Source organism: Callithrix jacchus, chromosome 10, assembly GCF_049354715.1.
Source record: "Callithrix jacchus isolate 240 chromosome 10, calJac240_pri, whole genome shotgun sequence".
NCBI lineage: Eukaryota > Metazoa > Chordata > Mammalia > Primates > Cebidae > Callithrix > Callithrix jacchus.
The window spans coordinates 31665052-31684076 of NC_133511.1; the positions used below are offsets into that span (position 1 = coordinate 31665052).

Sequence of the window (19025 nt, forward strand, 5' to 3'; positions counted from 1 at the left end):
ATCTCTGAGTTCTTGCTTGTTCATAAAAGATTTTATTTTTCCTTCAGTTGTGAAGCTTAGTTTGGCTGGATGTGAAATTCTGGGCTGAAGGTTCTGTTCTTTGAGGATGTTGAATATTGGCCCCCACTCTCTTCTGGCCTGTAGAGTTTCTGCCGAGAGATCTGCTGTAAGTCTGATAGGCTTGCCTTTGTGGGTAATCTGACCTTTCTCTCTGGCTGCCCTTAGTATCCTCTCCTTCGTTTCAACCCTGGTGAATCTAACGATTATGTGCCTTGGGGTTGCTCTTCTTGAGGAATATCTCTGTGGTGTTCTCTGTATTACCTGGAGTTGAATATTGACCTGCTTTGCTAGTTTAGGAAAATTTTCCTGAATAATATCCTGAAGGGTATTTTCCAGCTTGGATTCATTCTCTCCGTCGCATTCAGGTACACCTATCAAACGTAAATTTGGTCTTTTCACATAGTCCCACATTTCTTGGAGACTTTGCTCATTCCTTTTTATCCTTTTTTCTCTAATCTTTTCTTCACGTTTTATTTCATTAAGTTGGACTTTGACCTCTGATATCCCTTCTTCTGCTTGAACAATTCGAGTGTTTAAACCTGTGCATACTTCTCGGAGTTCCTGTATTGTATTCTTCAGTTCCATTAATTCACTCATACTCCTCTCTAAGTTGTCTATTCTCAATAGGATTTCATCAAACCTTTTTTCAAAGTTCCTAGTTTCTTTACGTTGGGCTACAACATGTTCTTTTAATTCACCGAAGTTTGTTATTATCCATTCCTTGAAGAGTGATTCTGTCATCAGGAGGCGCTCGTTCTCCATCAAGCCTTGTTCCATTGTTGATGTGGAACTGTGATCATCTTTAGAGGGAGAGGCATCTGACTTTGAGTATTCTCAGCTTTTTTACGCTGGTTTCTTCCCGTCATTGTAAATTTATCCTCCTGTCATCTTTGAAATTACCAACTTTCAGATTAGATCTCTTGAGTGGACGTCCAGGTTGTTAGTTCCCAGGGCCAGAGCAGCGGCGTTAAAACTGATGGTGCTTTTCTGCCCAGGATTCTCCTGTCTGGCTTCCTTCTTGTGTCCGTGAGGCGACTCTGCCTTCCCGGGGCTCCAAACCTCGGTCAGAAGGGAAACCGGTCCTGTTTACTCTGCGCCGAGCCCTGCCACGCCGAGGTGCCGGCAGAACCGCTGAGCCGGCCACGAGAGTCGCGCTGGCGACTCGTGTGTTTCCTCCACTGGGGGATCTTCTGCTCCGTGAGCGACCAGACTTTGTCTGAAAGTGTGGCGTCCTCTAGTTCTCCGCGCCTTCCCTGAGAGCTGCAATCCCGGGATGTTAGCGATCGGCCATCTTGGATCGTTCTCCCAAGTAATTTTTATATTTTTAGTAGAGATGGGGTTTTGCCATGTTTTCCAGACTGGTCTTGAACTCCCTGCCTCAAGTGATCTGCCTGCCTCGGCCTCCCAAATTGCTAGGATTACAGGCGTGAGCCACCTTGCCCATCCCCAAGGCATATTTTTTATTGAATGGACGCTTGCTGTGCTGGGATTGTGCCTAGCTCCCTGATCTGCAGCAGCCATTCTTTGGGGCAGTTCATATCAAGCCTCCCTCCTGTTAAGGGTTTGCTGTTCAGTGCCGCTGCCATGACCTATACAGTCTCACCACATTAGCTTTTCTTGCCTTGCCTCCTGTTTAGCTTGGTTTGGGGATTTGAAGGAGTTGGTTGTCTTCAAGAGTGTGTCCGCCAGGAACCTGGCCAGAATTCCTGACTTCAAAAGAACTCATAGGAAGGTTCTCACATGACAATGATGGAATCCACAGGGCCCCAGAAACCCAGCAATTCATTCTTCCTGGACCCGAGAGGGCCCTTTGTATCCCTCCCCACCCCTATCCCACCCAAGATGCAGCAGTCACAAAGCAATAATGAAATATACCCATCTCAGGCAGGCTTAAATCTCTGTTGGGTCTCCATTTTTCTTTCTTTAAATGCTTATGGAATAAATGGAATTTATAATCAGAAACCATAAAATGTCTGATTTATTACTCATCTTGATGACAATATTTAATAACTCATGTATATTTCATTGCATCTTTCTACTGCTCTGCTGTGGAATTATACTTTAAGGGACTCCTCCCTCTACATCGGATACCACAAGCGTCTCCTTTGGAGTCAGGGGTTCAGAGGAGCTGTGAGAGGGCTCAGCTCCCTCCAAGTGGTGTGGGAATCTCAGCTTCACAGCTTTGCAGGGCAGGGCTGGCTTCGCCGACTGGAGGGTGGTCTCAGGATGCCTGTGATGGGGGCAGGCTAGGGCTTTATCACACTCACTTCCATGTCTGAAATTCCATATTTGTACATTAATTCCTTTGGTCCTTGAAGGCATTGTCTTTTCATGTGTTCTTTGCTACCATTCTGCTGTTCTTGAAAGGAAAACATGTTCTCTGTGAGTTCTGTGAGTTTTGAGATTATGTAATAGAGACAGTCTGTGAGAAGGGGGTTGTGGCTAGAGATGCGGACAGGAAGGGGGCTGGGGAGGGAAGAAACAGAAGCGGGATTCAAAGTGAAGCCAGCATGCTTGATCATTTTGCTTGGTAGGATGGACTTACCCTGTTAACCTCCTGATCTTTTATTTAATAAAAATTATGTCTTGGCCTGATGTGGTGGTGGCTCACGCCTCTGATCCCAGCACTTTGAGAGGCTGAGGTAGGTGGAATACCTGAGGTCTGGAATTTGAGACCAGCCTGGCCAACATGGCAAAATACCATCTCTATCTACTAAAAATACGAAAATTTGCCAGGTGTGGTGGCAGGCGCCTGTAATCCCAGCCAATCAGGAGACTGAGGCAGAAGAAGTGTTTGAACCCTGGAGGCAGAGGTTGCAGTAACCCGAGATTAAGCCACTGCACTCCAGGCTGGGTGACAGAGTGAGACTCCATCTCAAAAAAAAAAAATATGTCTTACGTTTAAACAGCACTTTAGAGTTATTATTTTACTAAATCTTGCACTACCTCTCTGTCATAGCCATTATCATTTTTATTCTCTAGACAGAAAAAATAGGGATGTCCCCAGGGATGCAAGGCTGGTTCAACATACACAAGTCTATAAACGTAATTCACCACATAAACAGCACCAAAGACAAAAACCACATGATTATCTCAACTGATGCAGAGAAAGCCTTTGACAAAATTCAACAACCCTTTATGCTAAAACCCTCAATAAACTCGGTATTGATGGAACGTATCTCAAAATAATAAAAGCTATTTACGACAAACCAACAGCCAATATCATACTGAATGGGCAAAAACTGGAAGCATTCCCTTTGAAATCTGGCACTAGACAAGGATGCCCTCTTTCACCACTCCTATTCAATATAGTACTAGAAGTTCTAGCCAGAGCAATCAGGCAAGAAAAAGAAATAAAGGGTATTCAAATAGGAAAGGAGGAAGCCAAATTGTCTCTATTTGCAGAAGACATGATTGTATATCTAGAAGATCCCATCGTCTCAGCCCAAAATCTCCTGAAACTGATAAGCAACTTCAGCAAAGTCTCAGGATACAAAATCAATGTGCAAAAATCACAAGCATTCCTATACACCAATAACAGACTTAAAGAGAGCCAAATCAAGAATGAACTGCCATTCACAATTGCTACAAAGAGAATAAAATACCTAGGAATACAACTAACAAGGAATATAATGGACCTCTTCAAGGAGAACTACAAACCACTGCTCAACGAAATAAGAGAGGACACAGATGGAGAAACATTCCATGTTCATGGTTAGGAAGAATCAATATCATGAAAATGGCTATACTGCCCAAAGTAATTTATAGATTCAATGCTATCCCCATCAAGCTCCCAATGACCTTCTTCACAGAACTGGAAAAAAATCACCTTAAACTTTATATGGAACCAAAAGAGAGCCCACATAGCCAAGTGAATTCTAAGCAAAAAGAACACAGCAGGAGGCATCACACTACCGGACTTCAAACTATACTACAAGGCTACAGTAATCAAAACAGCATAGTACTGGCACCAAAACAGAGATACAAACCAATGGAACAGAACAGAAGCCTCGGAGGCAATACAACATATCTACAACCATCCGATCTTTGACAAACCTGACAAAAACAAGCAATGGAGAAAGGATTCCCTGTTAAATAAATGGTGTTGAGAAAACTGGCTAGCTATGTGCAGAAATCAGAAACTGGACCCCTTCCTGACACCTTACACTAATATTAACTCCAGATGGATTATCGACTTAAACATAAGACCTAACACCATAAAAACCCTAGAAGAAAATCTAGGCAAAACCATTCAGGACATAGGTGTAGGCAAGGACTTCATGACCAAAACACCAAAAGCATTGGCAACAAAAGCCAAAATAGACAAATGGGACTTAATCAAACTCCACAGCTTCTGCACAGCAAAAGAAAGAGTCATTTGAGTGAATGGGCAACCAACAGAATGAGCAAAAATTTTTGCAGTTTACCCATCTGACAAAGGGCTATCCAGAATTTACAAAGAACTAAAACAGATTTACAAGAACAAAACAGGCCCATTCAAAAGTGGGCAAAGGATATGAACAGACACTTTACAAAAGAAGACATATATGAGGACAGCAAACATATGAAAAAACGCTCATCATCACTAGTCATTAGAGAAATGCAAATCAAAACCACATTGAGATACCATCTCACACCAGTTAGAATGGCAATCATTAAAAACTCTGGAGACAACAGATGCTGGAGAGGATGTGGAGAAAAAGGAACACTTTTACACTGTTGGTGGGAGTGTAAATTAGTTCAACCATTGTGGAAGACAGTGTGGCGATTTCTCAAGGACCTAAAAATAGAAATTCCACTTGACCCAGCAATCCCGTTACTGGGTATATATCCAAAGGATTATAAATCATTCTACTATAAGGACATATGCACACAAATGTTCATTGCAGCACTGTTTACAATAGCAAAGACCTGGAACCAATGCAAATGCCCATCGATGATAGACCAGACAGGGAAAATGTGGCACATATATACCATGGAATATTATGCAGCCATCAAAAACGATGAGTTTGTGCCCTTTGTAGGGACATGGATGAACCTGGAGACCATCATTCACGGCAAACTGACACAAGAACAGAAAATGAAATACCACCTGTTCTCGCTCATAGGTGGGTGTTGAACAATGAGAACACATGGACACAGGGATGGTAGCACTACACACTGGGGTCTGTTGGGGGGAATACGGGAGGGACAGTTGGGGGTGGGGAGTTGGGGAGATAGCATGGGGAGAAATATAGGTGAAGGGGAGAAAGGCAGCAAATCACACTGCCACATGTGTACCTATGCAACTATTTTGCATGTTCTTCACATGTACCCCAAAACCTAAAATGCAATAAAAAATAGGGATGTCTCACTCATATAACCTGGTCTATCTCAGTGCTGGCTGATGCTTCGCTCATGACTATTATCTTTTTAACAATGGCTCTCTCTTAAAATAAAGAGAGTGGGGGAGATCTTTGCCTAGGAGGAGTCCCCATGACTCCTAGATGCTCCCGTGTTCACCTCCCCTGAGTAACAGCTCTCACTTCCTCACCCTGCCAATCAGGAAATTGATGCTGATGTCAATATTACCTCCAGTCCACAGAACTCACTCATCTTTTGTCATCCGTCTTTACAGTGGCTCTTCTTCCTTTCTGGCCCAGAATTTTTCCCAGCAACACACACTGAATTCAGTTGTCATAACCTACAGTCTCCTTCAATCCAGAGGAGACTTGGTCTTCTGCTTCTCAGAAAACTTCATGTGTATTCAGACTTCCCATTCTGTAGGATGACTTTGAACCCGTGTATTTCCACCTTTTATTCCTGTCCATCCCAGGCATTCATCTGGGTGGGAACATCACAGAAGCAATGCTGTGCTTTCTTGGGGGCCTTCATATCAGGAAGCACAGCAACCACCCGTCCTGGAGATGTTAAACCTGATTCCTGGGCCAACTTAGTGACTGCCAGATTTTTCCACTGTATGGATAACTTCTTCTGTAAAAATAACATAAAAACATTTAAATTTTGGGTCATCTTAATGATGACAGCCCCACTCCCAAACACACATCTTCAACGGTCTTGCTTTTAAACTGAAGTAAACCTATTAGGTGAATCCAAGAATAGAAAGCAAATAGAGGGTTCAGAAAGGTGGAATGGAAAATAGTCTTATTCGTCAGCTTTGTAGCATTATCATATCTTAGGAAGAACACGACGAGCTTCAACTTCAAAATATTTTATTTTTTTGAAAAAAATACTTATTTAAAAAACATTTATTTTATTTTATTTTATTTTTTTGTCACCTTTGAATCACAGAAAGATCGGAATCTAGCTCCTTGAGGTCTTGTGGACAAACTTCCAAAAAGATCCTTGGCTGAAGCTGTGGTCTTCTCTTGCAGTCTTAAATAGTTGTCCCAAATTCCTTTCCTTTTTCTAGATTCCATATATAGTTGTCTTTATGTTTCAATGGTCTGTGGCCTTAGAATCTTGAAGAGTTGAAAGAATTGTCTGTTGTAAGAGGTGGGGTGTTAGAATTTTTGTGTTCGTCTGCGTAGTGTTTGCAATTGTTATTTTGGTTTGCTTTTTTGCTTTTGCCACCTTCAAGGATTACAATAGATTAGTGTATAGAGCCATAGTGGACAGGAGCTAAGAGGCTGGAGACGTCGAAACATCAACTTTCTTCCTCCTATTCCGCCTCCCTACCCTCTCCCACATGCACAGACACACATGTGCACACAGCCATCTGGGCAAGTCTCTAAATCTCTTCCAACCCAGCAGATAAGTCATAAAACTCTTAATAAATAGAACCAAGAAGACCAGTTTTGATAGTGACTTTTTTCTCCTTTTTTTTAAACCTCTGCTGAAGCCTTAAGAAGGCTGCAGCCTTTGCTGGTGGTGCTGGCTCCAGCAGCAGAACTTTCAGGCATGCTTAGTTCTGCAGCAAACAGACCTAGGTCTAACGCTGAATAATAGGCTAGAGAAGCAGAGGACTCAAGGGGCAGATGATCACAGACTATAAATACCTTCAAGGTAACAATGCAAATGAGGGAAGGGAATTATTCATTTGCTCAGCAGGTGCTAGGACAAGGAGCACTAGCTTGGAGCAAAGGAAGAGAAAGTTTAAGCTGGGGATTAGCAGAAAAGCTCCTCACACAGAGAGTTTCCTGCCCAGGGCTCTGGACTTGGTAGTCAGTGCCAGGTACCAGGGACAGACGCATGATAAAGGCATCAGGAAGAATTCCTGCTCGATTCAAGGGTCACAGGGCTAACTCACAGCTTTCTGGTTGTTATCTATATTCTTAGGATGACATACATACACTCTCCTTTGCCTCCGGCATTTAATTTATAGCCTGGCTGTTCAGGAAACAAATTCCTCCTGTTCAATCCCTTGTGGCATCTGCGTGGATAAATTCCAAATCTCACTTTTTTTTTTTTTTTTTGCCCCCAAAGCTGGGGTTAGCTGAAGTCATGATAACTAATTCTAAACTCTGATAGGTCTAATCCCATATGCAAAGATGTAGGGCTCCTGCACTACATGTGGTGGGTAGGGAACTGAGAGTTTCAGCTGCTTAAAGGATATTAGGACCCACCAAAGGGACATTCCAGTGGTAACCATTATGGCTTAAATTACTGTCTACTTTCTGAATGTGTATCTTCATGGAACTTGCGAGAAGCCTCCTACGGAGAGGAATCAGTGTATTCCTCTGTGGTCTGCTTTCCTGTACACATGCCCAAACTTTCCGCCCACAGTTTCATGGCTCATTTCCTAAGGAGGCCTTCACTCATCTGTCCAACCAAGTCTGGGGCTCCATTGTTGGTGATTTGTCTTCAGTTCCTTTGCCCTCATTCACATTCATTAAACACTCACTATGAGAAAATAAGACAATAAGGACATAGGCAAATAGAACATTTTCTTACGACCCTCCTCTCAATGGTTTGAGGAAGCACTGTGGTAGTGAAAGGTACGTGGATTTGAAGTCAGAAACACTGAGTTCCAATCCCGGATTGGTGACTTTTTAGTGATCTGGGGTCAATTACTTGGCTCTACTGAATTTCAGATTGGGGATAATAAAACCTACCTTAAAGGCAATTGTGAGCTCTGAATTACACACACACACACACACACACACACACACACACACACACACACACACCCCACACACAGCTTTGACACAAAGGAGCAGCCAATATGGTTGTGGACACCAGCATGCAAAGCGCAGTGGATAAAGTACACAGACAGGAAGAGTGTGAGGCAGTACTTCACTCCTCCACCAAGAAAAGTTGAAAAATGCAGTACGTCCATTTAAAAGAGAGAAAGATATCCCCATTTAGGGAGTACCAAAAAGGCTATAGGGTTGTCATATTTTCAGCCTACAATTTGTTTCTTTCCAGTTGGTGAGTACCTTGTCTACCTACTCTTAACTACTGGGGAGTAATGGGAGAATAGGGCAGGTGAAGGTGAGAAGCCACCTGCGTGCTCGAAGAGACAGGGCTTGGATGCAAATTGCTATTCCAATTATAGGCACAGCACTTGCAGGAGAGAAGGTTGCAGAGCTGACCAAAGGGTGTGCTGTGCCCATCTCCATCACCAGCAGAGAATAATGTCACACAGCTTTCTTCTCTTTGTGTAACATAAATTAACTGGGATTTAGAAAATAGGGCAAAATCCAGAACGAGCTTCACAGAGGAAGGATACATTCCAACGAAGTGCCCAAGAGAGTGTCTTGTCTATAGGGAAAGGACAACAGCAGAATGCATATGTATATTAGTCAGAATTATCTAGACAATCAGAGTCAGTAATCAATAGAGAGAGAGAGAGAGAGAGAGAGAGAGAGAGAGAGAGTGTGTGTGTGTGTGTGTGTGTGTGTGTGTTTCTGTCTGTCTATAAGAAAGCGAGATTTGAAGAACTGGTTAATGGAATCATAGAGACTGGCAAGTTCAGAATCTACAAGATGGGCCAATAGGGAAGAGCTGATGTCCCAGCGCAGGTCCAGGGGCCTTTGGCTGGCAGAATTCCCTCATCTTCAGGAGAGATCAGTCGTTTTCTATTAGAATCTTAACTGGATGAGGCTCCTCTATATTATAGAGAGTAATCTGTTTTACTCACAGTTCAAGGATTTAAATGCTAATCACATTTTAAAAATACCTGCACATGAGATCTAGAAGACTATTTAATCCAATATCTGGATGCTGTGGTGCAGACAAGTGGACATACAAAATTAACCATCACAATATAATAGAGAAATTACTTCATCACACTGGTGCTGAATACTTGCTCTCTTTACGTTTGGAGTATCTCACGAAGAGAGTGGGGTTTGGACTCAGCCTTCCATTATGGGACAAATTGAGGGAAAAGTCAATTCACAATTCCAGTGAAGAGTGATGTATCTGTTGGATAGAAAAAGAGAGGGAACAAATATGCTTTGCTAATGTGTGATGGCTTCTGAGGAAGGCAAGTCTTAGCTTCATTCAAGAGATCTTGAATACCATATTTAAACATGTAGGCTTGCTCCAACCAGCAATTGGTAAAAGGTAGAAGTTTCTATTTCACTGTTTTGTTTTGTTTTGTTTTGTTTTGTTTTCTGAGAAAACAGGGAATAGGTCAAAAAAGTTCAGGAAAATAATGAATGAGTGGGGTGAGTAGGAAGATAAGGCTGTACAAAAAGCACCAGCAGTCACACTCCCCGTGACGTAAAGTTGATGGCATATCCTGAGTGCACATTTCCACGGAGGATGGAAAAGATGGCAGCACCTGCAGAAAGGCCTTTTGTGCCCCCTAGCTTCACACCTAGAACAAGGCCCAAACTATCCCCAGAAATGAGAACATCAGAGATTTTTTCTTGGGCTGTTTGCTACTTGTCAAGACTTACACATCAGGACATAACCTTTTCATGCCAATTATAGTGCATCTCAAATAATTAAAAAGAAAAAGTCAAAACACGAATATTTCATATTCAAAGGTCACAATATCTCCAGTCTCCTTCCCAAAGCTGGAGACAGAACTGGTGGGCTTCTCCATCACGATGACACAAAAATCCAAATGGAAATCATGGCCACTTGTGTGCCAGTAAATCACATCTTCCCTCTCAAGGCATCCAGAGCCAGAGCCCATCCAGATCACAGAGACATTCTCAGACACCTTTGAGTTATGATCAAATTCACAGAGCCTCTACATTGACAGAGAGGGAAAGAAAAAAAAAAGCACCAGATATAGCACCATCATTTTTCAAATCAAGAAACTGATGTCTAGAGAGGAGTGATTTTCTCTTTGTGACACAAAGAATTTGTGGCAGAATCAAGACTCAGACTCAGTTTGTATGACCCCCATACAGTGCACAGTCTCTTTGGCTGAGTTTAGGAACTCTGTGTCGGAAATATTAAAGCAACAGGTGGTAGAGAGATGACAAGCCAGTACCAAAACCAGACCTGTTTCCCCTATTCCTTCAAAGGTGCTATGCCGTAATTGATTTTCAAGGTAAACCTCACTCCCCTATCACTCCTAAAAAGGAGAAAGGGCAGCATTATATCTTTGTACATGGACATGCCCTGCTATTCACGGCCCGATGGCATTGAATGGGAGTGGGTCTCGACCTTTCCTTCATTAAAGGGCTGCATGTTGTGTGTCCTGGGGGAGGATGTGTCCATACAGTATCTACAAATAATAATATTTAGTATTTACTGAATCCTTAAGATGTGACAGGAGCTATTCTAAGCCCTTCATAGGAATAAAGTCATTTAATCTTGACAGCAATGCTACAGACTAGATACCAGTAGAGTCCCCATGTTGTGGATAAAAACACTAAAAAGTTAGAGGGTTTTAATATTCCCAGGGTCTTGTAGCTAGAAATGGGCAGAACTAAGGTTTGTGGCTCTGGAACCAGGGTTCTGAACTCCCACACCACAGTGGCCATGTTGCTTTGAGCATCTAGAGGAAATATCACTTGTGAACATTATGGCATTTCACAAATAAACAATCCTTGGTTCTAGCACAGGAAAACACTGGGGCTCAAGGAAAACACCAGGGTCCTCCAGAAAGAATGCACAGTGATGGGAAGTCATGGAAAGGGGGCCATGTGGGAAGGGGCTCGCCATCCTGTCTTGAACTGGTGATTGACAAATCCTGTAGGAACTATGTTCCTGTGGGATCCTGAGACCAAACACTTCCATACAGGGAGAGAAGACAAAGGCTCTTTTGTAGAACACAATGGTTCATCATTCTTGAGTGCTTACTGTGTGTCAGGGCCACTCTTAGCCCTTTAAATGCATTCAACCTTCACAGCAAACCATGAGGCAGGGGCTGTTAGTGGTTCTATTAGCAGAAGAGGAAGCTGAGGCACAGAACTTTGCAGAGAAAGAGCCCAGCCTTACAACTGGGGGCTAGCTGATGCTGAGACTCATGGTTGGGGTCAAGCATTGTAATCCCTCATCTTAATATAAAGAAGAGCCTCAGAAGTGGAGCAGGATTGACGGAGGTCTCAGCTCTGAGGAGTGAGTAGGTCTGCAGGTCTGTGAAGCCTGGACACCACACCTCCCCTGGGAAGCAGAGAGGATAGGATTTATTCATTCATACAAGCCAAGCACCTACTGAGTTCCAGGCACTGGGTGTACAACAGCAAAAAGGTGAAGACTCTTGCCCTCACAGGACTTCCAGCTGGAGAGGAAAAGGTGATAAAGGGGTGAAAGATCCACCATATCTGTGAGAACAAATTTAGCATGGTGGAGTCCTTCCTTCAAGCCTGCACTTGCTGCAAGATTCCAGGTAGGTGGGGACCCTACAGAGAACTGGCTGACACATAAAAATGGCCTTTTGCATTTCTGCTGACATGTCGTCTGTATCTGATGGAGCAACGTCTTCATTATGAAATTAGATGAAAATCCTGATGTACAGACTAATAGATAGCATCCCACGCTCTTCCTCAGGGGCTGAGCAGCAGAAACTGCAAGAGCAAGGAGCAGAGCCAGAACCTGCCCCCACCCCATCCAATTCCATTTTCATACCCACCTGTCATCTCCCCACAAACGTCATTAGCTCACAGAGGGGAAGGAGTCTCATTGCATTATCAGCCACCACAGCAAAAGAGCTTTTTGTACTTAGGCTGCAGTTAAATTATGGAATAACTAGATACATTCAATACAAGAGGCTCCCTGATGGGACAGTGCTCCCTGGGGCCCAGTTCCTTATCGCCAGTGCAAGTGTGAACGGGCTTTCTGCTTAGGAAGACTGTACACGGTGCAACTGAAGACCAGAGCGGTGGAGTTGATGAGAAAACAAGGTATGAGAAAGTGGGGTACGTCACTCTGACTTTGGCACTGGAAGATGATTGGGTTTGTTCTTTCCCACCCAGGAAGAAAAAAAGGGGATTACTCCCTTGAAGATTAAGTACCTGATTCCCTGCCTTTCCTTAAAGAGAATCCTCTCTACCCCACCAGCCCTGCCAACCAGCACAGTTTCAACCTTGCTGCTCCCCGAGGGCAAGCCTGGCACAAGCAAGGCTCAGTGAAGCCAGTGCCTGAGTTTGGTTCAATCCTGCCCAGTTCACTCTTGCCAGAACCTGCCCCCACCCCATCCAATTCCATTTTCATACCCACCTGTCATCTCCCCACAAACGTCATTAGCTCACCGAGGGGAAGGAGTCTCATTGCATTATCAGCCACCACAGCAAAAGAGCTTTTGGTACTTAGGCTGCAGTTAAATTATGGAATAACTAGATATATTCAATACAAGAGGCTCCTTGATGGGACAGTGCTCCCTGGGGCCCAGTTCCTTATCGCCAGTGCAAGTGTGAACCGGCTTTCTGCTTAGGAAGACTGTACACGATCCTGGTTAAATGCTTCCTACCCCTCCATCTCTGCCATGTATCTGTAATGGTTCACACCATAAAAACCACCAGCTTCTATTTAATAAAACCAAGCCCTCGCGCTTTTGCTGGCAATGGAAAGAGAATTCCCACATGGGCAGGAATGGCATGGACCTCCCAGCTGTCTCTAATTCCTGCAGCTTTATCCTCCTTGATGAACTTCTCTGCCCAGGCAGGCTGCAGAGGAGACTCTGCCTTGGCTCAGGCCTTACTAAAAGAGCTCTTCCCTGTTCCCCACCTGGGGTGCAGTGGTTTTGCTGGGGCAGCAGATCACTCTTGAGTCCTGGGTTGAGTCACTTTTGCTCATATTCACATTCTACCTTTAAAAAGAGCCTTTCTAACTGGGTTTGAGGCATGTCCCTTGTGTTTATAGAGTAAACTATGTCCACTTGGTGTCTGCTCCCTTGCTAACTCAGCAGAGATTGCTGTATGCTTGCGTCTCCTGTTTCCCAGGTGCAGGGCTACACTAGGGAACCAGGTGAGATTCCTGCATCTCAAAGGTGAAAGGGACAAAAGAGGCCAGGGAGCTTGAGGGAGCTTTCCTACAAAGCTCTCACCATTACCCTGGCAAGACGACAGAGCCAAGCTTTGCTAACAGATGTTGCTGTACTTTTTAGTAGGGAGGAAGGGACTCTGTGTCTCCATGCATCCCTGAGGAATGGTTCACTGGTCTTTAACTGTGCCACTAGGATGATACTAAGACCTCTCATTTACAGAGTGCCCAGAATGAGGAAAGCAAAGGTCGAATGAATGAATGATTCTGACGAAGCCCCAAGACCTGCCGTCTCACTGTCAAAAGTGGTTCAGCTGGAGACACAGACAATTAGTAGGGGATCCTCTAGTCTACCTCAAATCTTCCTCAGGGGCTTAGCAGCAGAAACTGCAAGAGCAAGGAACAGAGCCAGAGCCTGCCCCCACCCCATCTAATTCCATTTTCATACCTACCTGTCACCGCCCCACAAATGTCATTAGCTCACAGAGGGGAAGGAGTCTCATTGCATGATCAGCCACCACAACAAACGAGCTTTTTGTGGTAGGTCTCACTGGGTCCGAGGCAAGCCTTGTGTTTATAGAGTAAACTCTGTCCATTTGGTGCCTGCACCGTTGCTAACTCAGCAGGGATTGCTGTTTGCTGTGTCTCCTTCTGTTTCCCAGGGATTCAGATGAGATCCCTGCCTCTCACCTGTTGTGTGTTAGGCACTGTCTGTGCACCGCCTCAGTTAATCCTCATAATAATTCCGTAAGTGGGCACTATCATTCTCATTTTACAACTTGTCTAAGGTCAAATAGCCCCTCAAACCCCCATCAGTATAACTCGAAAGCTGCTGATGAATGTGTTCTGGAGAGCTAACGTACAGCGTGATGACTGCAGTTGATAACAATGTTTTGTGCACTTGAAATGTTCTAAAAGAGTAGATTGTAAGTGTTTTTATCACACACACCAAAAAGAGGTAACTATGTGATTTGATGGATATGTTAATTAGCTTAATTGTGGCAATCACTTCACAATGCATACTTACATCAAAACATCACGTTGTACACCTTGAATATATACAATTTTATTTGTCAATTATATCTCAATAAAGCTGAAGAAAATGAAAAGACTGAGTACCTGGGAACAACAACAAAAACAAAACAAAAAATCCAGTGAATCCTTATTTCCAACAAAATGAAACCCAAACTGTCTCGTCAGCCTTGCGGGCTTTCTTCAGGCTTCTTCTCCTGCCATTCTTCAGGCACAAGCCGCTTCTCACTGTTTCTTCCCGAACAGGCCATGATCCCTTAAACCTCAGCTTCTTTGTTCTTTCTTTTGTACACTAGAAATTACCCGATCTCCTTCTCCAGTTGGTAACTTCCTACCAATTCTAAAAAACCTATAAACCCATGTCTTCTGCTAAGTGTTCCCAAATCCTTTGATCCTTAGATGGACTCGTCTTCAAGATTTCAGACTTGTTAGCTGCCACTCTCTTTGCTCCCATCACGCTGTAGGTAATGTGGTTACACATCTGTCTTTCCTATTAAGTTATGAGCCACCAGAAAGCAAGCACAGGGTCTTCTACTGCACCGTCACCCTTGTATCTAGTTCAGGATTTGCTACACTATGGTGGCGTATTGGATGATTGTGAGAGCACTGTTCCAGGAATTTTATATGAACAAGGTACTATTATTGTCATCTCCATTTTACAGATGAGGAAACCAAGGCAAGAAGAGTAGAGCTTGCCACACTTACCCCTTTAGCAAGTGAAGGAGCCATGTTTGAAGTCTCGGCTTCTGGCTTCAGTGCCTAAATGTTCCATTGCTACTCAAAACTGCTTCCCAGTAAAATATTTGGTTAAAGAATATTTTATGAGGCTGAGGCAGGTGGATCACCTGAGGTCAGGAGTTCGAGACTAGCCTGACCAATATGGTGAAACCCCGTCTCTACTAAAAATATAAAAATTAGTTGGGCATGGTGGTGGATGCCTGTAGTCTCAGCTACTCGGGAGGCTGAGGCAGGAGAATCACTTGAACCCAGGAGGTGGAGGTTGCAGGGAGCCGAGATCGCACCACTGCACTCCAGCCTGGGCCATAGAGCGAGACTCAGTCTCAAAAAGAAAAAAAGAAAAATGAATGAGACCATGGTTTCAGCCTATTTTGGAGAGGGCATCTCACACTGCAGAGAAATATGTCGTTCATTCCCCTCCAGCGTATGACTCATTTTGACCCATCTGCCAGCCCAGCTCTCCTGCCTTAGGAAGTGAGCTTGGCACAGGTGAAGGCTGTTCTCATTTCCCTTCAGCCTCAGGTTTGGTTCTTTCAGGTCAAAGGTCACATTGCAGCATCCCAAGACAGGTCTCTTGTGGTACCTGACTGCCCACTCTTTCTCCTTCCTCCTTCCACTTCCTTGTCACAGACGCAAAATCCTCACAGCCATCTCTGACGCTGCTAACCACAGGCACTCAGGAACAGTCTTGCTCCAAATCCTGCCTCCTATTTTCATATTTCCTGTGGCGTTTTATAGAAATAGCAGAACAATTGCTCATCCACAGGGGGTAAAGGGAGCAGGATTTTATATAATTAAATTTCAAAGTGACAAGTTTTTCCAGCCTGTGGGGGAAGTAGAGAAAAGGGGAGATGGGCTGCAGACCTTCTTCGTTTAAAGAAAAGCCTGGTCTTGGCATCAGTGACATAGAATCTAGCTTTATTCCTCTTTTTTACCAGTGACGAGGACTGTGGACATAATTTGTACCTTCAGTGCAGGCTCTCTTTGCATTGAGCTGCAGCAGTACCGAGTGCTAAATGAGTCCCTTGTCAAAGGCTGCTTGGAGTCACCCGATTCCAAAGGGAGCGTCTGGATTTTAGGAAGTGTTGGTAATTTATTTCCATCTCCTGCACCAGTGGAACAGAAAATAAAATGATGGTTCATCTCCCAAAAGGAACATTCTTAACGTGTTGAGGGACAGAGATCAGAAACATCTGTCTGTAGCAAGCAGGCTTGGAGTTTCCCCATAAACACAGGTTTCCATGCAAGCCAAACAAAGGAACATAAGACATAGGCCAGGCAGATTCCACTTCAGCTCCCACACTGAAATAAGTCTCACAGCCTCCCTCCTTTTTAGGTAAGGGACCAGAGGGCCAGCCTTGGCTCTGACGGCCACACCCCAGCCCACACCCCCAGCCAGGCTGACCTCACACAGCACGCCTGGGTGCACAGCACACCACTCTCCAGCCATTTGTTCCTTTGATGTGCGCTAAGCAAAACATAATTACCCACTTTGTCATATTGCATGTGGCTTTGATGGCCCAGTGTGTGGGCCTTTAAAAAAATACATTAGAAGGTCCTCAAGGGAAAGCAATGTTCCTTTTGGGGTTGGTTTCAGGACTTCTACAAGATTCTAAACAACAGACTCAGCGGAGCCTGGTTGCCTAGTAAGGAGCAGCGACTTTGTCTCCACTGCCTATCACTTACAAATAGAGAGAAAGGAGAGAATAAGAACAACAGAGTGGGAGGTGCAAAGAGAGGCACATCCGAGGTTTTCATGAAGAAGGTGGGGGGAGGAAAGGAAAGGAAACCAGGAGGCACGGAGCACTGTGGCGCACCTCTTTTCATGATAAATTGTTTCCAAAAAGATGGATGTCTCTGCAGGAACCCTCTCCCTCCACCTTCAGAAACTTCCTACTTAGGCATGCATTTAGCTCCTTTCCCAAATCCCTTGTATTCAAAGTCTCATTTCTCTTGTTCACGGAGACTCCTCCTTCTCAGAACACCCAAAGCTCATCTCTCCAGCAGTGCCCTCCTCCCTGACCCAATTCTCTGCTCCAGAGGAAGGTACCTGGCTACTTTAGATAGCACATACACATGAACAGCACGTATTCTCTCTCTCTGTCTCACACACACACACACACACACGCACACGCACACACACACACAGACACACACACAGACACAGACACACATACACAGACACACACACAGACACAGACACACACATGCACACACACACACAGACACACACACACAGACACAGACACACACACACAGACACAGACACACACACACACACATCCACCACACCCCTGACCCTCTGAGCTTCCCCATCTTTGTAGAGACACAAACCATACCTCCTGGAAACAGAGCTTTTTAAACACGTTCTGAATCTCCAGATGCTGCTAGGGCTCAGGCTGTGAGTTTCCTTCAGTGTGAAGTCTGCTCATGACTGCAATTAATTGGCATTGCTGTGCTAATGGTAAGGCAGCCTCCTGTAATAACCACCAGCAGCCTGCTGAGTGCAGGGGGAAACAGTTGTGGGAGCTGAGCCCTCTGCGTTGTTTACGGTAGAGGAGCCGAGGAAACCCGTAAGCAATCTCCTTTTTTGTAAGACAAAGTTTCACTATCGGTTGGTATTAGCAATTTTCAATCGTCTTTTATTAGTGCTAGATTGATTTTCTGTTGTTTTTTTTATGTATAAAGGCAGAATTCTCTGAAGAACTTTTGTCCCTGGACAGTTGATTAAAAATAATACCACTACCCAGTTGCTTATCAAGAAGCTCAGGATGAGCTCCTTGTGAAAAGCCCTTTAGATGGGGACAGATACTGTATGCTGCTTACTGTGTGCTGCTGATGGTGCCACCTGAACGCATGCTAAGTGGGGTGGTTATCTCTGGAATGAGTCTGTGTCTCTGGCTGAACCACTTTTGAGAGTGGGATGGCAGGTCTCAGGGATTTGTCGGAATCACTGATTCATTCAACCTTTTCTGTCCTCATTCTGGGCAAGCGCTTCCCTGATTTCTGGGTGGAAGTGAATTCCAGCTCTCTTCTAGCCTAGCTGTGTGAATCCGTCTAAACTGTGTCAGCTCTCGAGGGCTCATTCCCTCATGTACAACACAGGTACGTTGACTGAGATGACTTCTATGCGTCTTTTCTTCTATCAAGTAAATTGATCTAATAAAAAGACAAAGGTCTTAGAAACAAGCTAATCTCTTGTAGGGAAGATACCATATTTTGACACCCAACTATAACAGAAAGCAATGTGTTCAATGTGCTGTAGGAAATATAAAACATTCCAGGCATTCAGAAGAGAGAGATCCCTTCTCACTGGGGTGACCAAAACACAGGGCTCCATGGAAGGCGAGGTCAGTTGAAATGTGTCTTGAGGGGGTGAATAGTATTGATTGGTAGATATGGGGTGTAAGACACGGTGGACCACAAGTTTGGGAAAGCATTTGGAAGATGCTGTCCAGGAGGACAGGGAATCTAAATGCGGTGGTGACTTGACTCCCAAGGAAAGATGCCTTTTCAAAAAGAAGAAGAGCGTTTCATGGGACCGCATGTTGCTAAGAGATCAAGGAGTCTAGCCATGGCATCCTGAACAAGCAGCTCTCCAGAGGGATGGCAGGCCTCTGGTTCCCCGAGGACCCTGCCCACTCCACCAATGGCCACTGGAAAGCACCCCTCAGGGCTCTCTGTGGTGGGAGCTGTGTCACTGCATCTTAGCTTGGCAGTGTCTATAATTCCCATGTAGTGTTCTGTGGATGACAAATGCTGCCCTTTCCGATATTCAGAAGCGAGATAAATGGCAGGCTTGTTACACTGCTCAGACATTGTGGACTTTCTTTCTTTCTCTTCTATATGTCACATTTTTTCACAGGGCC

General features: G+C 44.4%; 1 protein-coding gene and 1 long non-coding RNA gene across 18 annotated transcripts in view; one reads left to right on the forward strand and one right to left on the reverse strand.

The window, feature by feature from the left end:
* The window catches only part of NTM (neurotrimin), a 974035-nt gene that overhangs the window by 491592 nt on the left and 463418 nt on the right, over positions 1–19025 (forward strand). The gene's annotated exons all lie outside the window — the stretch shown is intronic.
* Positions 8595–17678, reverse strand: LOC144578068 (uncharacterized). Its single transcript, XR_013523142.1, has 2 exons — positions 17496–17678; positions 8595–16262 (listed from the first exon to the last, which is right to left on the reverse strand). It is a non-coding gene; the product is annotated as an uncharacterized LOC144578068 (long non-coding RNA).